The sequence below is a fragment of the Taudactylus pleione genome, unplaced genomic scaffold, assembly GCF_031769625.1.
Source record: "Taudactylus pleione unplaced genomic scaffold, aTauple2 ptg000179l, whole genome shotgun sequence".
Taxonomy (NCBI): domain Eukaryota; kingdom Metazoa; phylum Chordata; class Amphibia; order Anura; family Myobatrachidae; genus Taudactylus; species Taudactylus pleione.
Window position 1 is genome coordinate 34,403,508 of NW_028284581.1, and position 16,657 is coordinate 34,420,164.

Below are 16,657 nucleotides of genomic sequence, written 5' to 3' on the forward strand. Positions count from 1 at the left end.
GTGAGAGTGCTGAATCTGCAGTTAACCACAGGGTGTGATGGCATACCATATCTGTATTGCGCAAGGAACACTTCAATTAAGGCGTCAGCCTTTATGATCGTAATTTCTTTGCTTTTTTGTAGTTTGAGTGGCACAATTTCAGTAGGTTTTGTGAAATTTCAGATCATGTCTAAGAAGCCTTAATGGGACATGTAAAACCATACTTTTTTTTGTCTATGGAATATATATATATATATATATATATATATATATATACTGTATATATATTTATATATATAGCATGCCTGGCACTCCACTTAGTGGATTCAATTAGCTGGCAGTCATTCCCTCCTAGGGTGTTAGCACTCAAACACAATGACAAAGGCAGAGGCGGCACCACTAAAAATCCTTTATAAAGGATTTTTATTTATTCATTATTGGAAGTCTGCAGAGTGCCGCCTTTGCTTATGAACACCAGGCTTCTCACACAGGAATCATAGTTGATGTCAGGCCACGACCCTATGCATTTCATCATCAAGACAACATCAGGAGCCTCCTGACATCAACTACGATTCCTGTGTGAGAAGCCTGGTGTTCTTGCCGGTGGTATTTGTATAAACCTGTATACTTGTGGTGGTTTATGACTGCCATTTACTGTTTTTGTTTTGATTGCTTAATAAATATTCCAACAGTTTATGCACTATGTGGTGCCACCTTTGTCTGCTCTGCTTTTAGAACAAATACTTTTACCATTTTGGATTTGGGTAATTTAGTTGGGGAAGATGCCAACCTAAATCTTGTTTCTGTTCAAGTGGACCAGCAGTGCTACTCAATTGAACTTTGGATACTAGGTCATCATTTTAGCAATTCACTCTGGGACTTGTTGTTCCACAAGAACATCTGTTGAGGACTGGTATATAGTGCATTGACTTGCTGTAGTGTACATATATATATATATATATATATATATATATATATATAGTGATGTTCTTTAGTATTTTAGCTCATTAGATGGATCAATGGTGCAGTGTCTTAGTGCACATTAAGGGTCCACGTGTAACTTTGAAAGTTAATCAACCAGAAGTGGAACTTTTTTATAGGAACAAAATAATATAAGCCTAGCCCCCATGCAGGGCATTGCCTCACTCATATATATATATATATATATATATATATATATATATATATATATATATATTATATAATATATTTATATATATATATACAGTATATATGTATAAACAGTATCAGTGTATAGCTTGCAATGAGAATGGTTCTAAGGCTTTTGAATATGTAGTCAAATTACAGTTCTGTAATCAGAATTATTATATGTCAAATATCTTAATGGATGCTTATACATAAAGAAGAGATTCAGAAAGAAAGCAAAACAAAAACAATCATGAACATTGTTTCTGGAATAAAATGTAGAATACTGTAACTAATTGCATGTCAGATCAAATAATGCCATCATATAGACAAACACAGACTTTAGATATAATACATATATTTAATTGTACTGTTCTTCTTAGAATATTTTTTCCAGTTATATGACACTCCCTTTAGCAAGCAGTCTGAATAAATATTGTTTATAATTGTTTGTTGCTTAAAGGATTATTGACTGTGACTCAAAGAGAACTGAATCAATCAGTAACACACGAGAACCGACATCAGGCAATCAATTCCATAATAACTGGCAAAACACCAATTGTTCAAGAGCACACATCACTTTACTTCTCTGTGTGTAAAATCTTTTTTAAAGCATTATAATCAGTCACTAAATGATCAAGGGAAAAATTAACAGTTGAACTCAAATATAACATTAATTTTAAAAAGTATACAAAGAATTTCATGTTTTTTGCTGATTTTATATAGGTACCTTATATGTATAAATAGTGTTAGTATTGCATGAAGTAACTTAGTCAATTAAATAATTTTGTGTTATTTATTTTTAGAATATGCTTCAGAATTGCTAAATAAATAAACCATTTTTTTTGTCGTTCCACAAAGTGAAGTCTGCTGTAATGAACGCTGGATTACTGGATACAAATTGTTAGAGAGCCAGAGCCGGCCCTAGCCAATTTGGTGACCTAGGCAAAATTTAGACTGGTGCCCCCTAGCAGATAATCCCACCAGCAATCTTATGTTGGGTTTACACTAGACCAGTGGTAGCCAACCTCGGTCCTTGAGAGCTACCAACAGTTCATGATTTCCAGATCACCTAGCTGGTGCACAGGTGTATGCATTACTCACTAATACATTTGAAAAGATCCATAGGTGAAGCTAATTATTTTACTTGTGATTCTGTGAGGAGACCTGGAAAATATGCAATGTTGGTAGCTCATGAGGACCAGGGTTCGCTAACCCTGCACTAGACAATGTCTAGTGTACCCAACCTTGTCAGTGACTGGACCCGGTGGGGGAGCCGGCATCACCAAGTGCAATACACACTTGCAGATGCCGGCAGTGCTAACAATATCCCCTGTCAGCCCTGCATACAGGGTCGATGGAGGATGTCGCTGATGACAAATGGCTATAAAATACATATTAAAAAAATCTATTAATGTGTGTTCTATGACAAAAATAAATATAAAAATAAACTAACATGGCTACTCACACTTGCCGATCAACGGCGTGCTTTTCACAGCGAGTCAGGATACCTCCCCCACGTGTAGTCCATGTATTACCTGAATTGGAACTACTGTATAATCCTAATTCCCCTGTATGGAGAGTACAAGTCCGTACAGCCAATCAGCAGCACCATGCATCCATTTCCAACACAGCTAGGAAGCACCTAGGTGAATACATTAATTATAACAACAATCACCATAGTAACTATACACTGATATATAAACAATCCAGAATATGGTAATATACCATTAGTGTATAAGGATAATAAAAAAAGTATATATACATACACACACACATTTTTATTCACACATAAATATATATATATATATATATATATATATATATATATATATACACACACTCTTAAAACGAATGATTCAACCATGATATAGAATATTACTCAAATGTTTGTTTCTGGTATTTACTCCTAAAAGGAACCTTTGTTGTAGTCTCCATCGAATTGGAATCATTGATTTTTTTTCACTTCGTTGTATATGGGTTATTGTACCCCTATATGATATTTTGTGTAATCATCCATTCTAACCCATTGGTAGTCACAATAATCTCTTGGTGAATTGCATTCTTGATTACTGTGCATGATCTTTCCTATTTGCTTCGTGTTTAACTTTTTCACTTTGTTATTTCTGTAGTTATGGTGATGGGTTGTCACAGAAGGAGCGACACGGCATGCAACTAGCATGATGACGTCATCCTAGAGGGACGCCGGGTGGGTGTGCAGTCCCGAGTCCCGGAGTTCTGATATTCACTTGGTGTAGCTGTATATAAAGTATGTGTCATTACCTGTTACAATATTTTTCCCGACGACAGTTTATAATAACTGAAACGTTGAAAACGCCAAGGGCCAGAGTCTGCTTTATTTACGCCTTGAGTGCCTCACCTTTGTTCTATATACATGTGGATCTACTACTGTGAGGGCACCGGCATCAGTTATTTATTTATTTTTGGGAGTGCCAATCCTTTGTGATATATATATATATATATATATACACACACATATATACATGGGTGTATATATATATATATATATATATATATAAAATGCCTTTAGTTTGCACTTCGGATAATGAAGATGTATTAGAAATAGGTACAGAACACAATTGGTCAACAAGATGCTCCCCTCAAAGAAATCCACTGTTAGACGGATTAGGAAAAACACAGCAAATATATGAGAGGGGGCGCTAGTAATGATCTAAAGCAGTAATTCCCAACCTCGGTCCTCAAGGCACACTAACAGTCCTGGTTTTAGTGATATCCATGCTTAAGTTCAGATGGTTAAATCAAAATAACTGAGGTACTAATTAAGTTACCTGTGGTCAACTATGGCTATCCTTAAAATCTGGACTGTTAGTGTGCCTTGAGGACCATGGTTGGGAATCCCTGATCTAAAGTCTCTGAGTAGTATTTAACGTCAGCCTGTCCTTTTTGAATAAATTGATAAAGAGAAGTTCCTATGGAATATTGTATAGTGATGACCCACTGATCTCGGTATCTTCTTTAAGACCATATATTCCATGTTAAATCCTTTCACTTGAAGAGGATCATCCAAGTGGGTAAAAATTCTTAATTCTCATAAATATTGGTTTAATCTTTTTTCCCCAACATGTTTCTCCTTTGGAATTTTTAGGGTTTATTTCCAGCAGAAGGATAAAAATAACATGGAATATACAGTCTTAAAGAAGATACTGAGCTCAGTGGGTCATCACTAGACAATATTCCATAGGAACTTCTTTTTAGCAATTTATTCAAAAAGGACAGACCGATATTAAATACTATGCTGAGACTTTAGATCACAGGTTCTCAACTCGGTCCTCTTGACCCCAAACAGTGCATGTTTTCCAGGTCTCCTCACAGAATCGCAAGTGAAATAATTAGCTTCACCTGTGGATCTTATAAAATGTATCAATGAGTAATGAATGCACCTGTGCACCTGCAAGGTAACCTGGAAAACGTGAACTGTGTGGGGTCCTGAGGACAGAGTTTGAGAACCACTGCATTAGATCATTACAACTGCCCCCTCTCATATATTAGCTATATTTGAGAATATTATATATATATATATGCACACATACATACAGACACACACTTAACAAATGTTTTAATTTCCAGTCACTTTAAGGCACTCATACTCTTCAATTATATATATATATATATATATATATATATACGTACACACATATATATATATATATATATATATATAAATATCAATCTTGGAGAAGCACTCACTTACTGAAGTTTGCAGCAGCTGGGGTGCTTTAGTATGCTTCAGGCTTTGTCCATAAGACTCAGTCCATAATATCCAAATAGAGAAGCGCACTCACCAGACTTGATTCACAGCAGTAGGTAGTAGAAAAACCTTTATTCTTTCATAAAAATACCAGGAGCTTGTTATTGGTCGATGTTTCGGCCCATACAAGGACCTTTCTCAAGACCACCACTCCACCACAAAGTCAGCAACCACGTACACACCATGTACACAAGTTTTTTCTACTACCTACTGCTCTACTTCTGTGAATCAAGTCTGGTGAGTGCACTTCTCTATTTGGATATACACATATATATATATATATATATATATATATATATATATATACGCATACACACACATATATACATATATATATATATATACACACACACACACACATATATATATATATATATATATAGATAGATAGTTAGATAGATAGACAACCCCACAAGTGCGGCACTCAGACTCCATAAAACTGACCAGACACAAGGTGAATCGATCAACTTTTCAGTTTACCACATCAAGCTGTCTTCAGGATACAGTAACAATACAAAACATCTTACCTTAAATACACCCTTCACCAACACCACATGTAGTAAATTGTCCATTTCCACGTCTGGGTCTGGACGCCCGTCACTGACGTCATTGGCACCCTCTGGTGACGCTGATGCAAAATGACGCACACCATGTGATACAACACAAAACTCATCACCTAGCAACCATAAAAACGATTGTATTGAATGACTACTACATATAAATCAATCATTAAATGCTCAAAATTGCTGTTCTACAAAAATTAAATACATGTTTAATTGTTAAACCTTACTATTTAAACATTTTATCCTCCTCCTATTACTTTAGCCTATATATCCATATATCTATGTATATATAAATCCTTCTCCACTTGGGGCTGTTATAGCATTTTATAAGGTATTTTACATGGAATTAATCTATACACATAGAGTCTATAATACATCCGATCTTAAAGATGAACCAGGGTGTATATTCCAAGACTATCTAAAAACTGATTTAACAATGGGAATATTCTTAATGCAAAATATCTACAAGTGGAACAAGCACCCCCCGCAAAAAGAAACCCACAGGGAACTGTGATGTCTCAAAATAGGTAAGTACTACTACTCAATGAGTATCACCATATAAAGTTATTAATAAAGCCCAATATTTCCTTTACAAAAAGCATGCCAGGGACAAATTTTCATTTTACCCATGTGGGGAAATTACATCTAACCTATATATCCACTCAGCTTATTGTTTAAGCAAATTTTTTCCCCTGTCACCACCTCGTGACAGAGGGGGGATATGGTCTATCATCCTATAGTGGAGAGATGTTAGTGGATGATTCTGTTCACAAAAGTGTCGGGCAACAGGTTGATCATTATTTTTACTCAATAATACTGCTTTAATGGAGGATTGGTGTACAGCCATTCTCTCTTTAAACTTCCTTTGGGCTTTCCCCACATATGAGAGACCACAGGGACAAATTATCTGATATATTACAAAACTACTATTACATGTTAAATCTTGATGAATTGTGTAGTTTTTACCTGTGTGTGGGTGTTTGAATGTATTCCCTGATATTAGGAATTTACAAATTACACAGCCGCATCTAAAACAACCCATTTGCTTTGTTTGTAAAAAATGTGTAGGGGTTATAAGATCTTTTGAACTATTAACCAAAATGTCCCTTAGATTTTTTTCCTTTTGTGTAGCATGGCATTAAAGCAGCATCATTAAGTCCCAGTTCCTCATCAGATGTAACATTCAACCACAAGGCCTTTGATGCTTTATTAATAAAAGGTGATATCTCATTGAATCGTGATACCCATGGAAATTTGTTATCATTGTTATTTTTAGATTTTTTGCAAAGTAATTGTTCTCTATTCATCCCCATTACTTTGATCTTAGTGGATTAAAGAAGTTGTTTATCATACCCATGGGACAAAAAATTTTGTATTACCTCATCAATCTGATGAGAGGCCTTTGTGTTATCATTATTGATTCTACGAATCCTTATCATCTGCGAGTATGGTAACCCCTGTTTCAAGCTTCTAGGATGAGAGCTCAGAGCAGGGTATTGCAATCTGCGATCATGTTAAACAATGTTGTATTTATTTCTCTCCATTCCTACTAATGCAAATGACAATAAAGTGAATCTGCTCCATATTCATCACATAAGTAAATTTCATGGGACTAGCTGATTCATTATGTCTTTCCATTAGATCAATAAATTCATCACTTGAACTCTTCCACAAGATCAATAGATCATCAATAAATCATACATATTATATTATTCTAGAACTAAGGCCCTGATTCAGAGCTGGACACTCTGACCAGAGTGCTCACTCTGATTCAGGGCCCTCCTCCATTAAAATGGAGCGTCCTCCTTGACGCTCGTATAGCTGTGGGTCACCACCTACAGCATATATGAGCGTACAAAAAGATGGTCGCGATGGTCTTGACCATCGCGACCATCGGACTTGTGAGGGAAACCATGCAGTTGGGTTTCCCAGCCGCAAGGCCAGGAGTGATTTTGGCTCTATCAGAGCCAAAATCACTCCCACTAACATCACTAGAGATGTCAGTGGGGCCGGCTTCAGACGCGAGGTGTTCCCATGGGAACGTCTCTGTCAGGCAGGCACGCCCCCGGCACACCCACCAAAGGGGGCGTGCTGTCAATCAACATCGACAGCATGCCCCCTTTGGTGTGAGACCCCAAGCAATGGAAAGCCCGTCGCTCGCCGGGTCTCGAGCATGCGCACAACGGAGCTCCCTCCGTCGTGCGCATGCGCAGAGGGGAACATCGACCCACTTGCGAGCATACTGCCACTTGCGAGTGGGTCTGAATGACCCCCTAATTTCCATCTTCTGAAAAAATAGCCTCTCTTCAACAGAGAACATGTAAGTGTTAGCATATGCCAGGGCCACCGACGAGCCTGTGGCACAGCTGGCAAGCTGTTGGTAGAATACACCATAAAATGAAAAATAGTTATTTGTATGAATAAGTTCTAAAAATTGTAAATAGATATCTACATATGATAAATTGATCATATTATCTGCCATCAGCAATTTGCGCACAGCAGATATACCCTCATCGTGCAGAATGACAGTATATAAGCTGGTCACATCTGGGGTTATATACCATATCCCATCCGAGCCCAAGTTGATTTTATCTAATTTTCAGGAGCATCGTAGTGTCTAATAAGAACTGAGGCTTTTTTTGTATCAAAGGTTATAATATTGTGTCTAACCAAATTGCTGTCGGTTGAAATAAAGAGCCCCTGGCCGATTTAATCGGTCATCCAGGTGGAGGGGAAATACACTTATGCACCTTCGGCAGTGTATAAATAACCGGTATTTTAGGACAATTTGGTAACAAAATAGACAACATCTCATCATCAATTAACGACGCATCTCTAACTATATTTAAAATATCAGCTAGTTCCTGTTTCAATGTAATAGTCGGGTCACTCTTTAATTTATAGTATACATTTGTATCACTCAGCTGACCAATGATCTCACGAACATAGGGCCTGATTCAGACCCACTCGCGAGCGGCTGTCCGCTCGCAAGTGGGTCGGTGGTCTGCACTGCGCATTCGCACGACGGAGGGAGCTCCGTCGTGCGCATGCGCGAGACGCGATGAGAGAAGGACTTTCCTTCGCTCGTAGTGTCTGATAAAAGGGGGCGTGCTGTCGATGTTGATTGACAGCACGCCTCCTTTGGTGGGCGTGCCGGGGGCGTGCTTCCCAGACGGAGGCATTCCCAAGGGAACGCCTACCGTCAGAAGCCAGCCCCACTGACATCACTAGTGATGTCAGTGGGAGTGATTTTGGCTCTGATAGAGCCAAAATCACTCCTGGCCTTGCGGTTGAGAGACTCAACTGCAGGCTTCTTCTCGCAGTGGCGATGGTCGCGATGGTCAAGACCATCGCAACCATCATCCTGCACGCTCGTATATGCTGTGGGTGGTGACCCACAGCTATACGAGCGTCCAGGAGGATGCTCCATATTTATGGAGGTGGGGCCTGATTCAGAGCGAGCGCTCTGGTCAGAGCATCCGCCTCTGAATCAGGGCCATAGTTCACAGTATCCTGCAAAATGATACTGCCCCCCTTGTCCACTGGGCAGATTGTAATAGAGTTATTATTGGATAACGATTCTAACGCCTGTCTTTCCAATAACGTAAGATTTCGATATCCAGAAATTTTATTATCAATCATGTAATTGACCTCCTGGTCCAAGGATCTGAGGTATGTTTTAATTGTTGCATTTGAAGAAAAAGGTTCAAATGTTGATTTTGCCCTTAGTTTATACAATTTACTAGGGATTAGATGTTGTGTAGTCATAACTTGAGGATTTTTATGAAAATGTTCTCTTAGTTCTAAATTTCTTTGCAATTGATATTTGTCTTTGTGCCATTCAAATTTATTGAAGGCAGTGGTGGGTATGAAGGACAGTCCTTTATTTAATACACTAATTTCACTTTTAGTGAGGACATGGGAGGATATATTAAATATCACTTCCACTGAGGCAAAGGTGGTCTTCTGCCACATCTTACCCCTCCTGTTCTTTCTCCCACATCTAGTATAATGCCTGGTGCTGTGGGGTTTCACATACGGGTTATTACCCCTAAAGGAGTTGATGGTTTCCTTCGGGAAGCATTTTTGGGTACATCTGTGTCACTCATGGTAGTGTTAAGTTCTTGGGATGAGTCAGTTTCACCCTGGTATCTATTACTGTGGTAAGGCATCCTAAAGAACGGTTTTCTCCTCCTAGGTTCGGGTTGTCCACCCACCAGCCATTGATATACTTGATGGCATTCATAATCCATTTCAACCTTTTGGAGTTTTTCTTTTTTAAATTGAATAAGCTTCCTTTTATATATGGTGATTTGATTGTTGAGTTTAGCTACCCAATCATACTCTTGGTAAGCCTGTAATATTGGCAAATGTGTACTTTCAAATTTTACTATTTTTTCAGTAATAGTTACCAACTCTTTTTTTGATTGATCGATTACCAATAATAGGAGGTCGTAGGAGCATTTATTTAGTATGGCAATCCACTTCTTGCAGAAAGCCAGATCATGACGCCCAATGGTTGGACAAATTCTAATTCTAAACCCCCGGGGTATTTTTTGGGATTTAAAATAATCACTCAAAGAAATCCCATGCAATTTAAAGTCAATTTCCTTCTTCTTTAAGCGTAAGAGATCACGGTAAAGAATACCAGTACTCAGTGCCTCAGCCTCATCATCCAATGCCTCCTTTTAAACAATATTGTCTTCCTCAGACTCAGAGAAAGTAAATGCATCCCCTACAGGGTAATTATCAGGATTAAAACCAAGTTCCAATTCATCATTAAATCCTTCAACCATTGTTCCAGCAAAAATTTTAAACTTATAACAGTCCAGTTAGATGATAATGTGGTATAGAAAAAAATTTTGCAACATAGAAAAAAAAGAATACACACACATACATATATATATATATATATATATATATATATATAACAAGGGTACTGTTAATAGCGCTACACCAAGAATTATCTGTGTTTAAGTCCTTTAAAATGAATTCTTCCAAAAATACACTCCCCGTGTGACAGGTGGCCACCAATTTTCTCCTGAGAGACTGTTGTTGTATCATCTCAAATAGTAGTAGAGTATCTAAGAAAGGAGGTGAGAAAAGGCGCTCTCTGGTGAATTTTCAAGATAAGTATTTCAAGTACCTTCATCAATTAAAAAACAGGCACATCAGGGGTCTTAGTGTGGAGCCAGCATGTACTCGTTCTCAAAAAGAATCCCAGAATCGACAGATAACTCTATCAAGTGTGCCCTCGGAATTCTGAAACAATCACTTTGGTTCCGCTCCTCCCTGTACATTCAATGGTGGGACCTCCTCACACCTCCTCTCGCCCTGCCGCTGCTGCATCCAAAAATATATATAATATACAGCAGGGTCTGGCACTTCCAGAAATGATATACAACTTGGCTGGGTGCCCACAAGTAAATAGGAACAGTCTTACATGAAGGCAGCACTCCTGGCACAAACAAGGCTTGAGACGGCGGTTTGGAAAATAAACGTTTAAAAGCTCTTTATTCCAGCTTTCTGTCCTGATGAAAAAGCTGGAGAATAGAGCTTTGAAACGATGATTTTCCAAACCGCCATCTCATGCCTTGTTTGTGCCAGGAGTGCTGCTTTCATGAAAGACTGTATATACATATATCTATATATATATATATATATATATATATATCTAAATATATATATATATATATATTAGGGGTGTGCATCGGCCACTTTTCGTGTTTTGTGTTTTGGTTTTGGATCTGGATCTTTCTTCGTGTTTTGGATCTGGATTGGTTTTGCCAAAACCACCCTTAGGTGTTTTGGGTTCTGGGTTTTGTGTTTTGGATCTGTATTTTTTTTTAAAAAAGCATAAAAACAGCTAAAATCACAGAATGTGTTGATTTTTCTGCTCATATGCTATTATTAACCTCAAAAACCTTAATTTCCACTCATTTCCAGTCTATTATGAACAACTCACACCTCACAATAGTGTTTTTATGTCCAAAAGGTTGCACCGAGGTAGATGGATGACTATGCTAAGCGACACGAGTGGGCGGCACAAACACCTGGCCCATCTAGGAGGGACACTGCAGTGGCAGACAGGATGGCAGTTTGAAAAACTAGGCCCCAAACAGTACATAATGCAAAGAAAAAAAAGAGGTGCAAGATGGAATTGTCCTTGGGTCCTCCCACCCACCCTTATATTGTATAAACAGGACATGAACACTTTAACAAACCAATCATTTCAGCACCAGGGTCTGTCACATGCCTGTGGCTGAAATTATTGGTTCGTTTGGGCCCCAACAAAACAAGCTGGCAATTAATCTGGCCCTGCACAAACTGGCTCTACGGAGGCAATATGTCGTCCTCATCCTCCTCATTCACCGAGTCCTCACCCTCTTCAGTGTTGTGTACATCCTCATCCTCACAGAGTATTAATTTGTCCCCACTGGAATCCACCACCACAGGTCCCTCTGTACGTTCTGGAGTCTGGTCTCCCTGGAAGAGTTGATAATTCAAATTTATAAGAACATCATGTTCTCCACATTTTGTGGAAGAAACCTCCTACGCCTTTTGCTGACAAGGTTCCCGGCTGCACTAAACACTCTTTCGGAGTGCACACTGGAGGGGGGCAACTCAGGTAAAATAGAGCCAGTTAGTACAGGGGCCTCCAAATTGCCTCTTTTTCCTGCCAGTACATGTACAGACTGTCTGACATGCCTACATGGATGTTGTCACCGATGTAATCCTTTAACAGACAGACGCACGCTTGTCGCTGCTGCTTTGAGGATGCAGGTGCGGCTACAGCCCATACAATTCACAAAGACAGGAAAAAAAAGAATTTTTTATTTTTTGTGGAGCACACTTTGAGGGTTACACCACCCTTTAACAGACAGACGCATGCTTGTCACTGCTGCTTTGAGGATGCAGGTGCAGCTACTGTGCATACATTTCACACACAAACACAGAAAAAAAGAAGATTATTTTATTTTGGTTGGAGCGCACATTGGGGGTTACACCATCCTTTAACAGACAGACGCACGATTGTCGCTGCTGCTTTGAGGATGCAGGTGTGGCTACAGCCCACACATTTCACAAAGACAGAAAAAAAAAGAAGAATTTTTTATTTTTTGTGGAGCGCACTTTGAGGGTTACACCACCCTTTAAAAGACAGACGCACACTTGTCGCTGCTGCTTTGAGGATGCAGGTGTGGCTACAGCCCATACAATTCACAAAGACAGAAAAAAAGAATAATTTTTTTATTGTTTGTGGAGCGCACTTCGAGGGTTACACCACCCATTAACAGACAGACACACGCTTGTCGCTGCTGCTTTAATGATGCAGGTGCGGCTACAGCCCACCATTTCACAAAGACAGAAAAAAAAGAATATTTTTTTTTATTGTTTGTGGAGTGCACTTTGAGGGTTACACCACCCTTTAACAGACAGACGCACGCTTGTTGCTGCTGCTTTGAGGATGCAGGTGGAATCTAGACGGGATTTGGAACCGGGGACACACTACCTCCATCAATTGTCTAAATCCCACTGCACTAATGGTGGATACCGGACGCACGTCTAACACCAACATAGCAGTCAAGGCCTCAGTTATACGTTTTGCTTCAGGATGACTGCTGTCGTACTTCATCCTCCTCGCTAGGGACTGTTGGAGGGTCAATTGTTTAGTTAAAGTAGTGGTGTTCCTACTTCCTCTCTGGGATGATGAACAACTCCCAGCAGCAGCAACAGCACTAGGAGGAAGTGGTTCTTGATCTTTCCCTATTTTATTTTTATCGGAGAAAGTTTGGTCCTCCATTTATGTTATATTGATATATACGTGCGGCTAATTCGCACACAAACACAAAAAATATTTTTTTATTTTTGCTGGAGAGTAGTGCACTTTGTGGGTTACACCACCCTTTAAGAAATGAGCCAGCCGGCTCTTTACTTATGGGACACAGGCGCACGCTTGGCGTTGCTCCATTGTTGATGCACATGCAGCCACAGTGCACACAATTCACAAACACAGAAAATATTTTTTTATTTTGTTTGGAGTGTACTTTGGGGGTTACAGCACCCTTTAACTGTCAAGCCAGCTGGCCCTTTACTAATGGGATACAGGCACACACTTGGCGCTGCTCCTTTGTTGATGCACGTGTAGCCACAGTGCACACAATTCACAAACACAGAAAATATTTTTTTATTTTGTTTGGAGTGTACTTTGGGGGTTACAGCACACTTTAACGGTCAAGCCAGAAGGCCCTTTACTTATGACATAGGCGCACGCTTGGCGCTACTTTGTTGATGCACGTGCAACCACAGTGCACACAATTCACAAACACAGAAAAAAAATTTTTATTTTGTTTGGAGTGTACTTTGGGGGTTACAGCACAATTTAATGGACAAGCCAGCCGGCCCTTTACTTATGGGACACAGGCGCATGCTTGGCACTACTTTGTTGATGCAAGTGCGGCTACTGTGCACACAATTCACAAACACAGAATTTATTTTTTTTGTACTTGGGGGGAGCACCCCTGAAGGACAGAGCACCCCCAGGACAACACTACAGCACCCCTTTAGGACTGGGACTGCACAGGACTTTGGAGAGGACACAGCCCCTATGGACAACTGACTGCACAACACAGTCCAGCCAGCCCCTATGGACTTTGGAGGAGTGGACACAGCCCCTATGGACAACAGCAGCACAGCGCAGCACAGCACAGCACAACACTACACTGCACTACACTACACTACACAGCCCAGCCAGCCCTAACTCCAACCATCCCTCTTCACTGTCCACAGCCAAGTGAGAAAATGGCGCTGATGCGGGTACCTTATATAGAATCCAAAACCCGCGAGACCCGGAAGGCGGGATGATGATGTTTTGCCTCAATTTCAGATCCGAGTCAGGCGGGAAAAGTCGAGCCTGACTCGGATCGGCCTCGGATCGGGGGGGCTCGGGGGTGTTCGGATTTCAGAAATCCAAACCCGCTCACCCCTAATATATATACACACATATACATACAGACATGTATATATATATACATATATATATGTACATATATATATATATATATATATATATATACAGTATGTATATATATATATATATATATATATATACAGTATGTATATATATATATATATATATATATACATATGCCCCCAGTCAGTGCCTGTCCCTCTCCCATGCGAGTACCTTGATGCAGCTGATACTGCAGTTGAAATGCAGCCTAGTCTGGTCTCCGATGCTGGACCGGGTGGCTATTATGGGTTATGGAGGCAGAGACGTTGTCACTCACATCTCTGCTCCACAAAGGCCCATGGGAGGAGTGGTCACAGCTGGGCAACCAACCAAAAGATATAGTGAATGATTTGTAAATATTGTCTGGTGTAAACCTCAAACACTCCAAAAAGCAAACTCAAGTAATGGCTGGAAAAAGTGGAAATCTACCATAAGTCCAAAAGATGACAAGAAATGTCCATTAATGCGATGGACAAGAGAACCGAATAGCGAGTGTCAAGCTGTTGATTAGTGACATAAGCAAGATTAAAGATATTGGGTCTGCACACCTTCTGTCAGGCATGAGAATCATACATTACCTAAGTGCTGAGACTGTTGCCATAGATCAGTAGGGATATATTGACATGGTACTTAACAAATCAGGGACAGCATATGGGGAGAAGTCAGCATACCCATCGATGAAAACTTAAAAAGCTATGTTAGTAAAAGGGTAATATATGTCATACGAATGGCACTACTGAGCAAACCAAGTGATTCACAAACAAATTAGTATTCAGATTTAGTAGATGCACATTTATTCAATATACTGTAGGTAAACAAATTTGTGATAAAAGCAGAATCGGTAGAAAATAAGCAGCAAAACAGCTGTTAGTGGTAATAATTCTAGTGATAATCCACTAGAAGATTAACAGCCAAAATAAGTGTTATGACTGAAAGAGACTATGGGGTAAATTTAAGATTCGAGTTTGGTCACAATTGAAATTTCAGGGGAGTTTAGGCATGCTTTTCATCTCACAAGTTTACTAAAGACAAACTCTGGTGAGTTTGGGAGAGAATTTTAATTTTTCACTGATAAACTCGGGTGAGATTTGAAACTCAAATAAACTCACCATCGGCCAAACGCTGAAGTACTTTTCATGAAAAAGATGCAACTCGTGAATTTACCAAGTATCGAGATTATAATCTCGGGGGAGCAAACTCACATATAAATTGAAGTTTAAAATACTCCACCTACCGAGCTGCGAATTTTCCAGAAACATACACAGATCTGTGTGATTTGTGCATGTTTCTGCATGTGTACCTAATTTAAAGTGATTTTATAAAAAAAAATGAGGTTGGGTCCCCCCTAAAAGCATAACCAGCCCCGGACTGCTCAGCCAGTCCTGGTTCCTAAAAATATGGGAAAAAGAACGTGTAGGGTTCCCCCGTAATTTAGGAACCAGCACCTGGCTGCAGGGCCAGCCCTGGTTTTAAATATAGGGGAAAAAAATGCGTAGGGGTCCCCGTATATTTAAAAGCAGCACCGGACCCAAACCGACTGGGATGTAATGCCACAGCCAAGAGACCCTATCATCAGGTCTCCATGGCCAAAGCATTAACACCCCAAGCTGGTCAGCCCAAGTGAGGGATCTCAGGGAAGGTGGGTACCCACCCAAGAAGGGATCTTCCCTCTCCCGAAACCCCAGGCTTAGACTGAAGCCTGGGGTTTTTCCCAGTACCCATGGAGTGGTGTATAATGTGGAATACAGTTCAAAACAATTGTAATTTATAGTGGAACTATAGGTGCCAGTAATAGAATACATTGCAAATGCCAGCTGACAGGCCTCTTCAGGAAATCCAACAGCCAACCAGCTAATCAGAAGCCGCTTTACATATGTAAAGCAGCCACTCATTGGCTAGTTACATGTGTGTCCCAGCCAATGAGCAGCTGCTATATGTTAGGCTGCACAACTCCAAATTACTGATTATACATAAATACATTGTGCAATAAAATTTTGCAATCAATTTATGTTTTTAGCATAATCATGGCCAAGGTTATAGGCCTACCCACCATATCCAGGTTACCTCTGTAGGGTAGGTCCCTAACATACTACGGTTCAAATTCAGAGCACAGGACACCCCTAAATCGGTGCAGCTAAGCCACCTCAGGGGATCCACGCCCCAAAAATC